Genomic DNA, 6783 nt, shown 5'->3' with positions numbered 1-6783 from the left:
ACTAGTTTTAATGCTGCAGTAGATTTGACATGCGTGTTTGACTGCAATAATGATAAATGAACAGACCAGTTTTCAAGCCTATATTGATTCTTTTCATAGCATCATGAGCATTTTAAAGTTGCTCTGTATGAGCTGTTCTTGCTGGCAAATGCTCGTAAATATTACAATCTCCATAAGAGTCTAGACTAGAGAGCCCCTTGTGCCTGGTGAAACTGAAGCACGCTAGCAACCATTTGACTACTGGTGACATATCAGTTTCTACATGTTGCTATTGAAGGTGTGACACTGTTTAAATGTTGCTAATGTTTTTCACAAGCAGAGACTGATGATGTAGCTGTAGCTGATGATGTATTCTTCTGCAATCACTTTTCCAAAATGAAAACATGGTACAAATCTCTCTATTTTCTTTCCCCTCCCCTTCACAGTTGTACTTTCCCTCTTTGCATCTCATTGCTATTTCCTCCCACTCCTATTTCCTTTATTGTATTTTCCAACCATCCCTATTATATTTTTTCCATCTCTCATTATTTGTTTGTCTCCCTGCTGTGTTCTGGCTTTGTTCTCTTTTTCTGTCTGTATGCTCTGATCTTCCATTTCTACGTTTTCTTTTCTTAAATGTAGTTTTCTTTTTCCCAACCAAAAGGAGGCCTCTTGCCCTCACTCCTCTCTTCAGTGTGCGCGATCTGAAATTTTTTCTCTGCCCATTTTGGTACTGGAAGAAACAAGCCAAGAAACACAAGGATCCTGCTCCTTTCTCTGTGGCTGGAAGTTTGCACATGAGGAATACTGAAGGACCATATTGGAATATGTCCATAACTCAGCACATTCCTTGCATTTAAAACTTAAAAGCATATCTTTGCATAGTCCATTTATGACTCTCTTGCAGCTGAGATTCCACATAATATACAATATATTAACATTCATTCAGACATTTATGTTCAGAGAATGCCCCAAACATTGAGGAGGCATAATATACTAAAATGACATAACAGGGAGAGCTTACCTGCATACATTTATGTCCCACGCATATGGTCTTTCGTTGGCTTTGAGTCAATTGTGAAACTGTCATAATGAAAGACCATTTCTGTCGAGACTCCTGCCTCACCCATATTGCGCTGACATGAATAAGTAACACATATCTGATTTGTCACTTTTTAAATTGAGCTAAAAAGAGAGGGGGGTTGTTTTTTGTTTACTAACATGCAGTTTTATCACTTGGTATTAAATAGCTAACCTTTATGAATAGTGATCTCTTCTTGTGAGGAAATAGTGTGTAGAACATTGCCCAGCCCCCCAAAACTCCAAAGGGTTTATCTGCTCAATTTCAACGTGCAGTTTTGATTAAGTGTGGTATATAATGCTGAGTGGTTGAAATTTGTGTCTAGTTGATTTATAAAGTATGTAAATTGGGATAGTTATAAGTGTATGTGGTGCTTCTGAAAGAAGCTAGCTCTTATTAAAAATAGAAGTTCTCTTCCTCAGCACCTGACAGTTTAGAAATGCAGGGTTTGTATAAGTGGGTTTAAAAAAGAATGGCATGTGGTTCTGATAACCAAAGGTGTGACCAAAATAGTTGTGGACATCTGGAGGGGCAATGAAAAAACATTCTGGTCTTGGAAGATTCGTAGCCCCGTGTATTCAAGTATAACCCTTTGCCTACCCTTGGCTGTCAGCACATTGGCTCACACATTACTAAGCCAGAATGAAAGGTTGCTCCAAGTATTATCAGGCAAGATGGGACAAGTGATGTTAAGTCCAAATTGAGGAAAGAAGGTAAAGGAAAATAACCAAAGGAGAAATTTGAGCAAAGCCTGTGGAGTAGAAGGCAAGGCAGGAGAAAATTGAGAGAGGGGTTTTGAGAGTGAAAAGAAATCACAGGAGGATTGGGAGAGGGGTGAACTGGGCACGGTGGGTGATGATCTTGGCAATTGTCTTCACTGCTTGTTCCACAGAGAAGATGTTAGTAATTTTTAGTGGTCAAGAAATGGCTAAAGCATAGCTCAACATTTTGGTACCAAAGAATGAGGAAGAAATAAATTGGAAAGGGCGATGTTTGGGGAGGTTCAGAGTGTAAAGGTTGAAGCAGGAGAGAAAACAAAGATGGCAACGCAGCTGCCATTTTGAGTGGAGGAAAAATATTGTCTATTTGTGGCCATTAAGCATAACACCAATAAAAGCTATAACAATGGCATTTCTAACTGCAGTGTTGTATCCTCCTGGATTACTAGGACTAGAGAGAGTTTAGGGGCTGACTGGTTTACTTTGCACTGCTGTGGCTCAGCATCAACTTAAACATTATAGTCACTGGTTTGGTCACTGAACCAGGGGGTCCTCTCAGCATTGGAAATGCTCAGTAGCTAGGCCACCTTTTGAAAATCTCCCAACCAGACAAATGGCTCCAATCTGTGGCATTACAATACTAACCCTTTATTTCTCTGTGGGACATAGTCTTGGCTTTGAGACAGTGCTACAGAGGGAGGAAAAGCCAAACTTCATCTGCTTGGTCATCTTCTGTCTAATTTCCAGAGTTCTAGCGATGCAAATCAACACCAGGAACCTTGGCCAGGTCCAGATCTTCTGAAGATGATTTGCAACCTGGCTGGTTTGGGGGATAGGCTATGCTCTCAATACAGTCAAGTATCTTTTGGCAGTTTGACTTTAACCCCCGCCCCCCAAACCAAAACAAGAGCATTCATTGCTTTCTTAGACATGAGAGAATTTATCTGTTTTATCCTAAGTGACAAATCCTTGTTGTTTAGGGCAGAGGTAACCAACTTTGCCCTTGCAGACTGCAGTTTACAACCCCAAATCCCTACCCCTTCCCTCCATACTCCAAGAGCTCAAGCCTCCTGCACTTACCCTTCCTACACATTTCCTGCCCCTCTGCAATGAGGCTGAGTGCAGGCATAAGACAGCGGCAGAGTGGATTTCAGAACGGGATGCTGTGGTAGGGACAGATGAGTCAGTATAGCTAAATTCTGCCTGATCAGCACCGTTTCTTCCCCCCACCTCCCCCATGTCACCCTATACCAGATCTAACCTCTTCATGGGCCGGATCCATCCCATAGGCTGTAGGTTGCTGACCCCTGGTTTGGGGCGTTGGCTAACAGCTACCGGTTGGGAAAAGTTTTCGTGAATTTTTCTTGCACTTTTCTCTGAAGCATCTGGAAATGGTGACTGCCAGCGATTGGTAACTGACCTGGATGGATTTAGAGGCCTGACTGTGTGACAGTTCCTATGTATGGCACAAGATCAACTCAAGTAGGAATAGGGATATTTCAGGTTCAGAAGCTGTCCTGTGCTTTGCCAGGCAGGAGTGCACTTCAATAGAAGGGGGAGTAGAGGCGTTAAGTGAAAAGGTGACCTATTAGAAAGCAGCAAGGCTACAGATGTACCAGAACAACAGACAAAGGAGTAGAGACAGCTTCTGTGATTCTTCTATATTACTGCAATCCTGCCAACCTGGATAAAGAGAGTGTGGGAAATTATGTGAAACGTAGCATGAGACCTGCCCATGATGGAGGACAAGTGTGACTCTAGTAGGAAACATGCTGTAATAATCACAGCAACCTGTGTGATTATGTTGACAGTAGAAAACAACAACCGTGAGAAGGTGTAACAAGAGGCTTGCTGTCAGCTGGGGGGTGGTGAGATTCTACTTAACAAGGCTGAATGCTTTGGGAAACCATAGAAGCACTGCTCCTTTTTGTCAGAAGTTGGGTTCCAAGCACTGTGCATGTGCCTTTCTGCCTCACCTAGACAGTGCTGATGCTGATACACCCCCTGTCATCTACCTCTCCTCCTCCTTTCTTCCTTTTTATTTTGCAGCAGAAAGATGGAGCAACTGCGGTGCCTGGTGCATAGATTTCTCTTTGGTATTGTCACTCCTGCCAGTAAGCCCTTCTGCCCCTTGGGAGTCATGCAGAGCAATCTACAATTAGGAGACGTTGACAACATCTAATGATTAATTTACAGGCATCCTTTAATGAGGGAGTCTGACTCTTTCCTCTCGTGTTCCTCCTGTCCTGCTCCCCTTTCTTTTCTTAGAATAACCAGGGGGCTGAGCCACTCTCATGGGTGCAAGGATAATGGGGCAGCAATGCAGTTGAATTCTCTTCATTTTCTCTGGTTTTGAAGCCCAACTCTCAAGAAAGGATATAGCCCCCCTTTTGACTCAGTGCCAGTGCCTGTGCTGCTTCCTGATCATTCCTGTTCTCTGTGTTTAATAACAGAATGAATCATACCTCCGCTCAGTGCGACACCTCTGTTGTGCTGCCTCGAGGGGCCTATTAAACCGATGGCTTCGTCTTGGGTCATTTTCTTTGTGATGGCAGAAATCTTATTGTATGGCTCCTTGCTATAGCAACAGGATCCCTTGAATCTTCAGCACTGGGAGGTTGGAAATGGGATGGTGGGGAGAAGGGAGGGATGATAATTGCTGTTTTGAAATGTCCCTGTCCCTGTAAACAGAGATTTGTACCCATCCCTCTCCATGCCAAGCTGATCTTCCTATGTTTGTTTACTCAACAGAGCTGTGAGTAATAGGGTGGCTCTCTCCACCAAGGCCAGCCTGGCAGGCTGGAGAGATGAGTCACCCCAGCCTGAAAAGACTTGCAGTATTTCCTGGGCCACTGAACTGATGATATAATTACCCCTTGAGAGCAAGAAAAATACAATCACATGTGAAATAGCTTGAGGAGCTGGGCAAATGGAAAACCCCTGGACCCAGCTGGTGAAAGAGCCAACCGTGCACATGGCTTGCTACAAGAGCACCCCACTAGGGCAGTGAGCCACCTGCCCGTGAAAGGCCAGAGTGGGAGCACAGGCCTGCAAGCAGTAGCTCTACCTGGGTCTTGTGTAGCAGAACCAGTTCATAACCAATAAAGACCATGATTAAAATATTAACTGTGGTGCACGGCCCAGGGGAGGGTTCACTTCTATCAGTTATTTATTTGTCTCTCTTGGGCTTGCAATTGTAATTAAGGTGTTATGCATTTGCCAGCAGCATGATTTTTCCTCTGTTCTCAACCCTTGAGGATTTCAATGATGTAACCTTCAAAACTTGATATTCTACTAAGGAAGGCTTCTGGGCTGCAGTGCCTGTGCTACTGGTTTGAATCTGCAGCTTGGGAGAATTGCTCAAGCTTGCTCACGTAATTTTAGTTGAGAGCAGGAGACTCTCTCCCCCTCAGAACAAAGTCAACGGTTAGCCCTAATAACTTTCCAATGGAAAGGACATGCTTTTATTTCAAATCACCTAGACATTTTTTGGCTTCAACAAGTGTTCTCATCTCCAAAGGCATCGTAAACACTAAACTATTCTCCTTTTAGGTCAAGTGCAGAATTATTGAAATATGCTGACTGTTCATAAAAATGTCGGGTACTGCCATCAAAATGGCTGCAGAAATCAGATAATTATTTTAAAAATTATCGGATTGCTCTCCTAATGTATATGTATAGGTATATATTAGGAGAGCAAAAGCTGGTCAAAAACCATGTGGACATGCTCAATTTATTATGCCTGACAGTGGTGCCCTTAAGCATGCACTGGAGCCAAGGTAGCTGTGTCTGTGGTGTTGCGTATGGGCTAATTAGGAAACAGGATGAGCCAACTGGCACTGCCCCTCAGCAGTACCAATTAGCTCCTTCCCCAGAGCCATGTGGAAATGGCTACACTGCTTTGGGTTTAGGTAGCAGCATACTTGAGAGCAACACTGCAGGCCACAGTGTGTCTTCATAGTAAAAACTTAACAGTCTGCTCCATTTTTGTTTTCTTTTGACAGCCTGCCCATAACAAGTTCTGGATCAGGTCATATAAAAGTACGTTTTGAAATAGAACATATCCATGGTGATTTGCAATAGCTCAACCCCAGAGATCAAAAAAATCCCTGTATCACATACAGTCTAACCTACAAGGATGTGGGCAGCCATGGCATGCTAGAGAGGGAGTTTCTGGCAGAAACAGTAACTGCTGAGGTTACCAGTGCTGCCTGCAGGTCCTGGTGCACTGTCCGCTGTGACAGGTAGTTTTCCAACAGCAAGAGATGTCCAACCCTTCACAGGACTTACAGGCTGGCTTGGGTAGGCTGCCTTCTACAGAAAGGGAGCTAAATACGGCTTCTGCATGATGCAAAGTTCTCCCTCTCACTTCATGTGCTCCTGAAACTTGTGGCTGGGAGAGGGGAAGAGGGATCAGTCCCTATTATTTTTACCAGAAGCAAGGAGGGAGTAGAAAGAGCCTAGCAGTTCAGGGCAGGTTTGCTCCATTCTCCCCTTCTTTGAAAATGGGTTGGCTCCTTTCTGCTTCTCTCTCATTTCCAGTCTTGCAATCCTGGGTCCAGTGGGCCATGTGGAATGAAGAGGACCTCCCTCCTGCCTAGTGCGGCTTTGCCACATTTGGCCTAGGAAGGGATGGAGGTGGAAAGCCAGTGAAGTGTATTCCTTTTTCCCTTAATCTAGGAGAGGTGGCAGGAGGAGCAAATGCAGATCAAAGGGTATAGGACTGATGTAGTTTTGGGGCAGAATGAGAACTATGGTGGTGGGGGACTGACATTTGGTTGGGGGGCAGGCGGGGGGGGGGGGGGTGGTCCAGAAGCCCATCAAACCACCAGGCAGCAATTTGAACAAACATGTGTGATCTAATTCAAATGGGAACTCTAAAGTGTTTGTTATGAGGTGCTGGCAAGGCTGGATTCTGGAAATCCAAAACGAGCTTGAGTTTGAGCATGACAATGAGACAGCTCAGAACTGCTTTCCTTGCATGTGGGGGTTGCAGAGTGGGAG

Source organism: Alligator mississippiensis, chromosome 2 (genome assembly GCF_030867095.1).
Source record: "Alligator mississippiensis isolate rAllMis1 chromosome 2, rAllMis1, whole genome shotgun sequence".
NCBI lineage: Eukaryota > Metazoa > Chordata > Crocodylia > Alligatoridae > Alligator > Alligator mississippiensis.
Note: the sequence above shows the minus strand (reverse complement) of the source record.